General features: G+C 46.0%; 1 protein-coding gene across 1 annotated transcript in view; it reads right to left on the bottom strand.

The window, feature by feature from the left end:
• The window catches only part of LOC132906449 (acetylcholine receptor subunit alpha-like 1), a 164,147-nt gene extending 156,697 nt beyond the window's left edge, over nt 1–7,450 (bottom strand). The window contains exon 1 of the mRNA XM_060958656.1: nt 4,539–7,450. The gene's annotated coding sequence lies outside the window, so the exon portion shown is untranslated. The remainder of the gene's footprint in view (nt 1–4,538) is intronic.
• Nucleotides 7,451–13,292: the final 5,842 nt, after the last annotated feature.

Here is a 13,292-nt window from a genome sequence, read left to right as displayed (position 1 = left end):
ACAAAGTGCCGATAAGATTTGCGGAACAGAATTACGTCGCGAATACGTTTCGAAAAGATCCGAGAGGAAGGGCAAATTGATTCACGATCGAGCTGGACTCCATTAATTTCAATCGCGTCAAATTTGGATTTAATCGCACCTTTGTTCTGTCCGGTCCGTGCGCTAATTCTACAGCTCGTTCTATGTATAAAGATAGTGAGCGTAATTCGGCATAATGTTGCTTCCTCGATCGAATTGAAATACATAGAAACTCGTTAGTTAAATCTTTTACTATATAAATCCTGTACAGTAGTCCTGTCTTTCCCGCCATATTAATAAGTAAGAACGTGAAAGAAACAAACGAAATTCATCCTTAAGAATACTAATTTCGCGATTCTACCCGGATGAGGAGTTCAACGTCAACTTTGTGGAACCGCGAATTATACGGACGATGAAACGGAAATTCGAAAGGTTTCAACCCGGGAATGCTCGAGGGAAAAAAAGGAGAAAAGAGGATAGAATCGTAGTCGTTCCGGATTATACGATAATACGGCAGTGTTAATCTACTGAAATAGAAAATCGAATCGGAGAGCAAGCGATAAAAGTAGGCGTTACAGGTTAGTCGCCTGCGTGAGCAAACAGCACGATCGTAGAAAATTCGAAGCCGATTAAAAAATCATCGTAAATTCGACGTAGATTAGCCGGAGTAGGCCACGAGTCGCGAATCGATTCTTTTTTCCTTTCTTCTTGCTCGTCCCGTACTGGCTCGATTTTTATCCGCTGGTTGCCAGCCGGTAACCTGATTAAACGCTCCATATAACTTAACGGTGGCTGCCAACCTACGGAATATCTGCTATCTTCGATTTCATGTTAAAACGTACGAATGAAAGTTGACACGTTCCAGGTTCACGGAACCTGGTCAACCGATAGGACTTTCTAATTCTGCGTTTCTGCTTTTCTTCCTACTAATACGACGATAAAATTATTGTTAGCGCGTTTTATCCTACACGTTGACATGTAGAAATTCGTTACGATACCAATTAACGTTGGCTAAAAATTGTCGAGTTATCGAGGAAGAAAGTAACCCCGTTACGAAAAGCTGTGAAATTGAATGAAGCGCGTGCTTCAGCGTATTTCGGTGATTCGCGAGGGAAGATCCTTCTCTCTAACGCGATTCCACGGTGAAGAAACACGAATGGATGACTTTTTGTACATCGACCTGGTATATAGGGTGGAATTAATATTCGCGCGGTAAAAGGTGGAAAGTTTGAAGAATTAATTCCAAGCGCAGCCGGATAGTTCAGCGTTTTCCCCGCGAAATACCTGGCATCGGATCAAAAGAAGAAAGGAAGTTTCACATCACGCAAAGAACCTTGGCGAACGTGACGAGCCAACGGGAAATCTGAACACCGCAGAGGTGCAGGCAGATGTTAATTCGAATGTAAATTTCGTCCCTGCATGGAGCCATGATGGGTAGATCATAAATTTGAATAATATCAATATATCCCGGTCGCTAAATCACGTTCACGTCGTGCCTAGGCGAGACGATTGACTGACGATGACAGTCCTCTCGCCCTTAATGGTGTTTCTTGTATCGACATTTTATAATTTCTATCGTCGTCCTCTGAAAAAGTTGCATTCTTACGAAGCGCTTAATCATTTTATAACTGAATAAATTCAAATTTCACTTCTAATTTTCCAATATGTAGAGATACGAATGCTATTCATTAATCATTTTCTTCCAAATACGTCCTCTACGTTGCATTTAATTGTGTAGGATTAATCGTTTTGACCGCTTCTCCGTTTGTAAGATATGCCATGAAGAATAGGGAAACAACGGACCAAGCAACGTAACGTATTGAACGAATAAAATCTACGGTTGAAGATATATACTGGGAAAAAAAAGAAAATGAAAAAAAACGATAAACGAATATCTTTCGTCGCGGATATACGATAATACCGGCTTCTGAAAAACCGATGTTTCATCGAAAATTGAATGGTAACGCGCTAGGATAGAGTGCTTTAATCAAGGATTCGCCGATAAAATGACATCGAATCGGGGCGCTGCGGAAGTGCCACCACGTCAGCAGGTTTTGACCATTCGCTATTCCTGCATATCTATAGAGACCTGAGTTCGCCTGACACGCCAGGAAGTGTCAGGCTTTATCCGGAAACGTCGCGGTGACGATGAAACGCCCCTCCACCCCAAAACGCTGATCGAACGCTTTCGATCCCTTTAACTCGGGCTATCGCGAAAATTTCAAAATCACCATAGAATTCGAGTCATTGTTGTTTCCTAACCGGATACGACGCATCTTGCTCCTATATATATATAATTCTGACGCGTAGCATCGAAAACCACTATATCAAGGAGAAAGAGCAGTGGAATAAAATGGAAAAAGAGAATGGATTTGTTTCACGAGCAATGAGATTCATGGACATCCGAACGAAACATTCGGGCGCGCCATCAGCTTGTATTTATTGGTCGCATAAATGTTCGGTGGAACGTTTGCACGGTAGATTTGATGGACATTCCGCGGATAAGGCATAGAAATTTCGATGAGCAGACAAACGGCGATAGAATTTATCAATGGCAGCAGCGTGTTGTTTTTGAAAGCAACACACGACGGTAAGGGGAATTTGTTTACGGTAGCAGTTAATGATTCGCATGGAAAGATCGATTATTAGGAAAATGACGGGTGATTGGTAGCACGATCGGTAAATCAGTCGCAATAAACACCGTTATCGACGATCGTGATTCAAAATGTTATCTTACGATAACACGAACAAATGAGAGGATTAAAGCGTGCTCACCGAAGTATGGCCGGGTTAATTTAGCAGTTACAACGGAACACGCGCGCGATCCCATCCGCCAAGTTAAAACACGGTTTACATTGCAGAGGAACGTGCTGTCAATGAACCAATGAAAAATACTGTTCCGCAGATCGCGTGTCAATTCACGTCATACGAATACATCGCAAATATTGTCAGCAAAGCAAACGAAAATTTTAATCGTGACGGATTCGCACGTTCAAAAACTATCTGTTCGACGGCTGTGTGCAACCGTGTCGCGCCGTTTTCACCGCGCAACGTCGCAACTAGGAGAACGGAGCCGCAATGAAACAGTGGGAACGATGGTTTCTCGCTTAAAAAATTTCGCTCGGATCCTTTCCATTTAGAAGTTGACAGAACGTAAAGTATCAATAAAATATCCGAAAGGAACGATATACCCAGAGGGAAAAGGATACACGAGAGAAAGACAGTAAGAGAGAAGGGGTGGATGGTGGGAGAAAAAGAGGAAGAGAGAGAGAGGGAGAGAGAAACTAGAGGACTACGCCCAGGACCACGGCACCCCTTGAAAGCACTCCGACGTTTTCGCGCGATTCCATAGGAGCTTTCGGATGGCTTTCCTTGGTAAAAGTTCGAGAGAGGAAGCAATTTATTCGTCGTCTTGGGTAAAGACGCGCTGCAAATAAGAAAAAATATTTCCACTCTGTATTTAACTAGGATTCGAGTCGATCAATCGTCTGTTCGTTTTCCGAATTAATTTCTTTCCAACGAAACAGAAAATTTATTTCTTTCTTTCCCTACAGCGATACGATATTTTTACGCTTTCGCTTTCGAGTCGTAGCGTATACGTCGATCTTTAATTAGAAGAACGGCAGAGAAATAAGTGTAGGAAGCTCCTTAGCGAATAACAAGTACCCACGCGAAACGCTAATTTTGATTTTTCTTTGGAATGGCAAGAAGGAATGTTACCTTGATCCGTGCACAAAGTTCTCTTAGATTTTAAAATTGGCGTTACAAAAGCGATTGCACAGACGGGTCGGTAACGGGTACGGTCTAAAGGGAGAGTCCCGAAGAATGCGATTATTTGTCTATGAAACGAGAAAAGTTACGTTTTAACGTTCTACCCTATCAAAGTCGAGGGGGAGAAGAACTTAATTATACGCTTTGGTTTACTCGCGAGGGCGAGCACGTGACAACAATAACACTCTTAATTATTCACATAGACTAATTAAATTAATTCACACATGCGTTCTGAACATCTCACGACCGTACAATTGTCGCGAAATTTCCGTCGTCGCGACTTTTTCATTTATTCGTGTAAATGGAACGCTTCTGGCGTTTTACTATTGTTACATTAAGGGCAATTGCTTCGCTTTGGACATTGTAAGGGGTTCGTTGACACGTTCCAGCGAGGACGATCATATATTTCTACCTATGAAAATAAGAAGAAACAAAAGCGGGAAGTTTGGTCGTAAGAAACAATAACGAAAATATGTTGTACGAAGAACGTAAACATGTACGTAAATATACATAGACAGACTGTACTCTTGGATTGAATATTTCCACGACGAACTAAACAAAACCATTATTAGGAAGATGATTAAAAATCCGAGTTTAAAAGGAGAGTAGAAATGATCGAAAAACACGAGCCTGAAGAAGGTGCACGATGACGTGTAGAGTCGGTTAAACACGCGAGGCTTAACGAGTCCAACGTGACACGGTGCAAGTGGAACGTCTAAAGAGAGAAAAGTAAAATAAAGTAGACTCACGTTGCTCTGCCGGCGGGTGGGCACATTGCCCGCGGGCGTCGATGAGGAGTAACGGTGAAGGACGAGCTACCGTATCCCAGGCTTGCTGTGTAGGGAGCACGAGGACTTGGTGCGCCGTGCCGATTTACCCGCAGCAGTCCCCAGTCCTCGTCGCGTGGCCGTGGCGCACCCGCACATATCCCCCACGTACTCGACGTCGTGGTCGTAGTGGCTGCTGTCGCCGGTGCCGTCGCCGCCGCCGCCGTGACCGTCGTCGCGTCGTAGGTACTCGTCGTCGTAAATGCGTCGCGCGTCAAGCCAAAGACGTAACCGCGGTTGTCGTCGTGGTCGTGGTCGTGGCCAGTCACCGGGGGACCGTCACCGAGACGCGCGCGAATACCAGCCCTCGTAGCTAGCCGAGAGTTGACCGCACTGCGGGTACGCGGCTATCGAAACGAGGAACCGGCCGGCCGGCACTAGCAGACCTGCTAACCCGTCACACGAGGGATCGGTAGACGGCACACCAACACACCAACACCCACCAGAGGACCACGCAGCACCACCGATAGGTAAGATAGACGATAATAGCCCCGAGAAGAGATCCGGACGGCACAACAACAGCACTGATACTAACGAGTAACGAGACACCGTACGACACGCGTTACCTACGCGCTACCAGGCCTTCGATGGCCCGAGACCGTACGAGCCAGCTACTACGGCACCGCCGTCTACTACAACTACTGCCAGCATGAGCGTACGAGCTAGAATCATCATCAACATCGACTGCAAGCCACTAGCGATAATAAACTTTCCCTTCCCCATCAGGCTCGTCGTTGTTTTCATCGACTGCGTTGTTTTCCTCTGCGATACTTCTGCCACGTTCTTCCTCGTCGTCTTGGTCGTACTCGTCGTAATCGTCAGCGTGCTGCGAGTCGTTGAGACCGTCGTCCTGATCACGCTCGAGCCGTTCGTTCGCAACCTGTTCGTTCTTTTTGGCGACGACGCGTTCGTCATGGTTCTACAGCAGAAATCCGATGGTACGATCCAACTTGCCATAACCGGCGGGATCTAACGGCTCCTACCAGCCGCCAGCTCCACGACTGCGGATTTCTGCCTTCTCCGCCTCCTTTTCTGCCTGCTTCTCCTCGTATCCCTTCGACACGAACTTGCACCTTGCGATGCGATGCTACAACCACGATCCCGATTCGAGGATCCACCGGATCGCTGCGAACCACCGCGACCACGACACCCTGCTCCTTCCTCCTTTTCCTCTTTCTTTTCTTTCTATCCGACCAACTTTCTACCGCCCGCGGACTCGAATCATTCGCTGGCGATGATACAGCACGCGCGGCAGCCCGCATAAGCGGCGACCGCCTCTTCCACGAGGCTGACGACGATCATTCACCGCTCGGAGCACCCACCACTACACCACTACCACCACCACTACCATCACTATCGGCCACCGCCACCCTGAAGCCACGCTGACCTCCTACCGACTTTCGTCTCCTCGACACACCTTTCTCTTCCTCCTTCCTCTCCCTCTCTTCCACCTTTTCTGTCCGTTTCTCCGCGATATATACGTACATACGTGCACCGCGTCTAGCCAACCAAACGGAAGGCTGCTATTTCAGCCGTGTCGATCGTTTCGACTAGCCTCCAACACCGCTCCGACTCTTTCATGATTCTTGTTCTCGTCGTGCTTTCGACTTTGCTCGTTCGTCAAGAATCCTACCGTGTTCCACGCCACCGTACTCTCACCGCACACTGCTAACAACAGTAACGGCAGCAACAGTAGCAACAGCAGCAGCAGCAGCAGTAGTAGTAGTAGTTAGTAGTAGTAGTATCAGCAGCAGCAGCAGCTTAGCCACCGAAATCTAGCGTCTCCTCACCGCGAAGCTGCGCTGCCTCCGTTCCTTCCGTTTCCTCGGACACGAATGCTGGCAGCTGGCTCGTCGTGTTCCCGTTCCTGTTCCCGATCCCGTTCCCGTTCCCGTTCTCGCTCCCGTCACCGCACGTACGTCTGTATATGTGGCCGTTGCTCCGTTTCCCTTTAGATCTTGCTGGCGTGCGTGCTTACGCGCGTGTACGTGGTTAGGCGCGTGTCGATCAGTCACAGCAGAGTCAGTCACTTCACTCACTCACTCGATGCGCGCGTTCTCTCGATCCTTGCACCGCTGCGGGTCCTGCACCAGGGAGTCGTGTCGGTGCAGCAGGCACTCCCAGGACGTGTCTCTCTCTCTCTGGCAATGTTCCGACCGAGCAACCCACCTTAGCACTGACGCTCTGCCCGTTCCGAGGGTGGAAAGAGGAGGAGGAGAAGTGGGACGGGGGGGTGTTGTGGCGAGCCGTATCTCTGCCTCTTGCTTGCTCTCGTTCGCGCATTCGACCCTCTTCGCTCGTTCTTCTCCCTCCTGCCGTGCCCGCCGCTTCTTCTCTTTCGCTCGTTCACCGCCTCGCTCGCTATACTCGACGCTTAGAGTCTCTCTCCGGTTAGAGCCCCACCGCACAAGCCACCCTGCGCCCCGGGAGCCAATACCAACCCATGTGGAAGCCCCGACGCGAGACGCTGGCGATGACTTGCGAAGTCGACCGAACGTACCCGAGCCGCCGCCACCCCTGCGCGTAACCACCGCCGCTCGCTGCTATCCTCTCTCGCTCGTGCTCGCTTTCGTCCTCTCTCGCGCGATCGTGTACAACGACCGTGATCCCCCACCAACCAGGTGCCGCCCCTGAAAGCTTGCGAAGCCCGCAAAACACGACGCGCGGCCATGTGGCAGCACCGACAGGACCGGTTACGAAAAGCTCCGAACTATTCCGAGCTTCCACGAGCCTACCCCGAGAGAACGCAAGACCATGTGGAAACCTCGAGGCGGTGACGCGCGGACAGACTCGTAAGCTACTCCGTTCTTCCGTCCTTTCGTCCTGTTCGCTATCCAGATTCATAGCGAATCAAAAGCTTATCCAATCGAAACTTTTGATAGAATGGAATCTCGATTCTAGGTAGCTTCCCCTAAGCTTTATTTCTCTCTCTCTCTCTCTCTCTCTCTCTCTCTCTCTCTCTCTCTCTCTCTCTCTCGTAGCGATGAGAAACGTTATTGTTATCGTTATTCTTATATAAATAGCCAGTGGTGTGAAAGAAGAAGATACAAACACCATAAACATCAATTGTATCCTATTTAAACTGTATAAATTTTAGGATCCTGAAGGATCGGATAGAGAAGGATCTCTGCCGAGAATTTTCTCGAAATAGATACGTCCGATGCACGGCACTGTGCACGACCCTCGCCGAGCATCGACGAACGGCCCTCTCTCTCTCTCTCTCTCTCTGCCTCCCTCCCTCTCTCCTTCTCACTCCCTTGCGTATCTGCCCCGTGCTTTTCGCTCCACTTGTATGTGTTCAGCATCTCGCCTACCCTCTGTCCTTCCTCGTTGCTGTTCTCTCCACGAGGTATCCCAGTCGATACTGACACTGGCGGTGCGAGGTCGACTCGTCAGAGGGTGCTGAACGGAGTGCAGAAGCAGCAAAGGGGCTCGGGGTAGTTAGGAAAAAAGAGAGAATGCTTTACGTTACTCTCGTCGTTCTCTTTTCTCTCCTTTTCCCCATTATTTCCCTTCGTTTCTCAGTTCCTCTTTTTCTCTCTCGTGCGCTATCCCTTCCTTTATTCCTGTTAAAATTGTACAATAGAAACGAAGCCTTATCCGATGCGGACATATCGGACATAGCCTCCGCAGTCTCTGTCTTCCTTTCTTCGCCGTATTTTTGCCCGTTTCTCGCGTCTCTGCGCCCTTCCATCCTCGAGTCCTTCGCCGTTGACGAGCTCGAAATTGTTACGTTTCGTGAAACGGTGAGAGGATTTTCCGAGATCTCCACCGCTAAAGGGCAAAGACGTTAATGGGTCAGCCGTATGAATGGATATCGTTATCGATGATCGTAGCAGAACGCGTAATCGTCCGTGAAAGGCGACGCTGATAAATAAAATTTCTAAGCATCCACCGTAGACACGGTAGATGAAAGCTGACAGATTTCGATAGTCGCGTTAACGTCGAATTAAGGGATAACGTTACGATTTAACGCGTTCGGGTATAATTCTTTCGATTTTAAGCCCCTTTGTCGAAAGCTAGGAAAACTGCTTCGTGATATCACGGCCTGGAATAATATGAAATCTACGAGGCTTTGTTGTACACGCGAGGCAGAGTAATGAAACGATACGCAGCGGCAATTTGCGCGAATTAACCGCTGCCAGAAGCACGAGATCTCGTCCCGTGCAACAGAGGAAAAAAGAAACAAGAAGGGAGAAAACGAAACGTTTTATTGAATTATTAAGAGCGCAAAAGGAAAGTGCATTAATGCCGCGTCGGTGGTGAGCTAAGACCGAAATGAAACGATACAAATCGAAATGTACCGTTGTAACTTGTTGAGCAAGCGACGAGAACGCGTCAAGGGGCTGGATATTGACTGAGATCTGTTTACGCGAGGACTCGAGATCTCTTCCACGCGTTTCACCCGCCCCGAGAATAAAGCGGCGGCTTTTCACTGCTTTTGCTTGACCTGTTCGATCCCTCGTGGTCATAATATACATTGTATATTATATACAGCGTTGAGTTTCGGAAGGGACAAGAGTCTTTTAAGTCCGACACCAAATCCACCGAAACTGAACGATCCCGTAATTGCGTTGCACGATGGATACAATAGCTAAAAGTAAATAGCGAGAGGGTGGAGAAATAGTTGACGAGAGTTTCGCCGTGATATAAGGGAAGCATAAATGCGAGCAGGCAGGCGGCGATCGGTTCTCGATACGTTTCAAATTTTCCAGCGAAATATTCGCGTAATCGTGGATCGCAGAGGCTACCGTTAATCGGAGCGAAACGGGTCAAATCGAGGAAAATATGTGACAAGCGCGTACACGTAAATGCAGCTAGGTACGCGAGACAACCTCAGATATGCGGTAGTCCGTTGTACGCTGGTCTGATGGGGTATGTGTAAGGTATTTCCGGGAACCTCCGATCTACAGGGATTCTCCAAAATAAACGGGTATGCGTGAAGTTCTTGTTTCGGGGCGCAGACGCCGGAATTCCTCGAGGGTTGCCGCGTTCTGCATTGCCTTTGGACAACGCGAACACGCCCTATTCGAGGCTGACTAGACTGTAGTAACGAAAATTCGACGGAATTCGAAACTGTTCGCGTATCCAATAGGCATTCGCGAGTACGTGCACGCGAGCGTAACGCTCATACAGGCTCGACGAAACGAGCATTACCGATGCACATGGCGATATCAATAATTCATGCGTCGGATAGCCGATCGGTGACCGACTGGTATGTGCGTCTACGGTCCATAAATTGATTCGTTATATTTGAAGGTGTCAGAGGATAATCTAAACGATCTCCTCTAGTTATGTCGTCAATTTACGCATCCTAGGAATCCCTCTAGAACAGAGCAATTTCACTTTATGATCCCATTAGCACCAATTGACGGTTTCATGGCAGGATACGCGATTATTGTTTTCGATAGATATTATAAAAATGGAAGTAAGTGCCGCGTTTATTACTTTCCGAATGGAAATAGGAATAAGAATCGTAAAATATTCTTTTGATTTCCCAGGGAAAGACAATCGTAGACGAGAGTTTTTGTTTCTTTCAACGAAGAGAAAATATGCATTTGATTCCCTTCTTTTTCTTTTTGGATGGTTACGGATCTTCTTTAGTTCTGCCGTGAATTTACGGACTTCAAGAGTCTCTTTAGAATAGATCGATTCCACTTCACAATTTCAATTGCAGCAACCGAGAACCGAATATACATATTTCCTTCTCCTTTTTCCTTTTCCACCGGTACGAGTATCTTGTGAAATTTCGCTTGTGAGAAAGCCCGTATATCCCACTAATGCCGATGCGTTTTTAAAAGAGTACAGTACATTAAGGTGCACCGTAACCTCCTAATGTCTTGCGAAAATTGAAACAACCCACTACTACACGTCACGTGCCAGCTACTGGACGTATTTCCCAAAGGTGTTCTCAATCCAAAAGACAGATAACCTGCCTTCGAATATCGACATCCTAGGATTTGCTCACGCATTCGATATCCTTATCTGAAAGTATAGTCACTTAACCACCTCTGGACAATTGTATAAGACTACAAGAAACTATCTCTTAACGTATCATTCAGTGCACACACGTATATTAGATTGTCCGAAAAGTTTCTTTCGTTTTATGAAGAAATAATAGACGCACGATTTTTGTTTTATATTATTTTGTCGAATTACGTACGATCCATTTCGTTATCTTGAGATAAACACCGCGACAATTCACAGACTTGGTTTCACGTTTATATGAAGATGCACTGTTGTGAAAAACACGTTTACGAAAGAAAGACGCTTTTCGGACAACCTAATACATATGAATAGATTAGTAACAATACAGTAAATAATTTAGTTTTGTCATATTATAATAATAATAATATATACACAACCTGGTGTAATTCATAAGTTAAACTGATCTTTTAAATAATTTTTCTTAGATACGATACTTATTACTGCGTATTTCATTAGCGGTACGCGATATAATTAACAAACGTAAACAGTTGGAAGTGGCGCGATAGCAAGTTACGATAACAATGTTACTAAATTTAGGCGAAACTTGTGAATTAAAGAACGGCACAATGTGACGCTAATGTATAATATTGCAAGTCGTATACCGTCGTGGCCCACTTACACAAATAAATTCCTTTTGAATATTGATTCCTCATTGCGGTCGTTGCGGTTCTTGTACACCACTGCCAGATAATAGAACCATGACTGTTTTCGAATTTGCCTGGCAGCATCAGGCAGACGTATTTGCAACCACTAACGAGCACACGAATGCGCCCTACACTCCCTCGTTTAATTTGTAATATATAAGTTTATAACAAATCCAAATGCCAAGCAATCACGTATGGTTGGAGCTCGTACATTAATTCCACCACAATAACGAATAATCCCTATTAGAATTAATTAAAAGGTAGCCGCTGTCATTGGAAAATAGCAGCTTAGCAGAAATTTCTATTCGTCGATTGTTCGCCCAGCATTACTTCATAACTCACGCATTTCAGTTTATATGTTATTAATGTTTTCGCGAATATCCAAATACTACCGAAATGATATAACACCGCGAGACCACTTTGTCAATTAAAATTGTGAGGCGATGAATTGGTCGAAAGAGACTATTTTATGTTTCAGATGCTATATAAAACGAACAAAATTTCGCAACTAAATTTTACAGATTATACGTTATTTAATTACCTTACTCGATGAAAACGTTACACTGTCACGTGAGATGTATAATGTATGATGCAGAATAATTGTTTGGAAGCGAAGAAAGTAGAAGGCAGAAATTAAAATCTAACATAAATGGCTACAAATCGAAATCGAAATCGAACCAATGAATTTTGTTAGAAAAAAGAAACGAATGTTCAAATAATTCACAAAACCAGGAAAATATCGAAGAAACCTAAAGAGAGAAAAAAGGAATGGAAATTAACCGAGGATAAACGTTTACTTCAGTAAAGTGGCTAGACCGTAAGTTTTTTCGAGATTCAAATTCGTCCTGGTTTATGGTTCCACGATCGTTCGCTATTCGGTTCAGCTATATCGGCAAAGAACGATCGATAACCCTCAAATTAGATGCACCGTGTAAATAACGATCTCTCGGCTGCTTTATCCACGTATACAATTACTCGCGCAATACGATAACGTTGAAAGAAGATATCGCGAAAGAAATGGGCATGGAAGAATTATTCCAAGCAAAGAATAAATTTGTTATTCCATGATATACATTCCAACGCAGTAGTCGGATTTACAAAGCAGCTGGTCGTGCGCCCCACTACCTCATTCCACGTAGTTGCACCACATTATTCCCAACGCGGCTACGAATCTCCCCTGCTCCTTGTCTCCCTCTATAATAATGTTTCCTGAGGCTGCAAGTTTTTTTCTCTACTCCCAGTCTTTGCTTTGTCTTCTACCGACCGCCAGGCCTCGTGAGACTCAACATCTTGTTTCAACGTTACTGGAAGATCAGAATTCCAGCGAACGATGTGACAGACGGACCGAGATATTCTCGCGGGAACTCGAATGGACAAAAAGGAGAAAAGTCGACGACTGCCGGCTGGAGGTAGGCTGTGAGAGAGAAAAGACAGAAGGTAAACCGAATTGGTTCCCCGCCTGGCACATTCATTTTTCTCGTTCCACACAAGTCGGCGCTTGAAACGAAAACCTTCGAAATTTGAAGGAAGAACTCTTCCCGATCAATTATGATACCATTACTCTGCTACTTGTCTATTGCTCCAACATTGCACGGTATTCGGTGACGCGAAGACGCATCGTGTCGCATCGGTCCCAAACAATGCGGTAAAAGGCGAGGGGAGCCGAGCTGTGTTCGTGAAGTTGTAACCGACGTAGTACGTATTATGTACAATAAAGTACCGACTAGTGCAAGTTATATAGAAACAGCTTGGAAAATGGCAAGAACGACTCGGTTTGACAGCGGTACGGATCGTGCGATGGTCGCTCGAGATACGAAACTCGAAAAAATACGCGGTTCTTCGAAAGTTCTGCGACATAGCTGCACCATGTACAGCGATGGGAATAATACGAAGCTAAAGGTTCATGGAAATTTATGTCAGTTTCTATCTCCCCGGCCGCGAATCATTCTTCGGTCACTGGCAATATTTATCTGCTGCAAATCACAAGAAGAACGAGATACGTGTCGCGCGATAGATGAGTAATTTCGTATTGAGTCATTTAATC

Source organism: Bombus pascuorum, chromosome 4 (genome assembly GCF_905332965.1).
Source record: "Bombus pascuorum chromosome 4, iyBomPasc1.1, whole genome shotgun sequence".
Lineage (NCBI taxonomy): Eukaryota > Metazoa > Arthropoda > Insecta > Hymenoptera > Apidae > Bombus > Bombus pascuorum.
The sequence above is the reverse complement of the archived record's forward strand: the minus strand, read 5'-3'. Positions and strand labels throughout refer to the sequence as shown.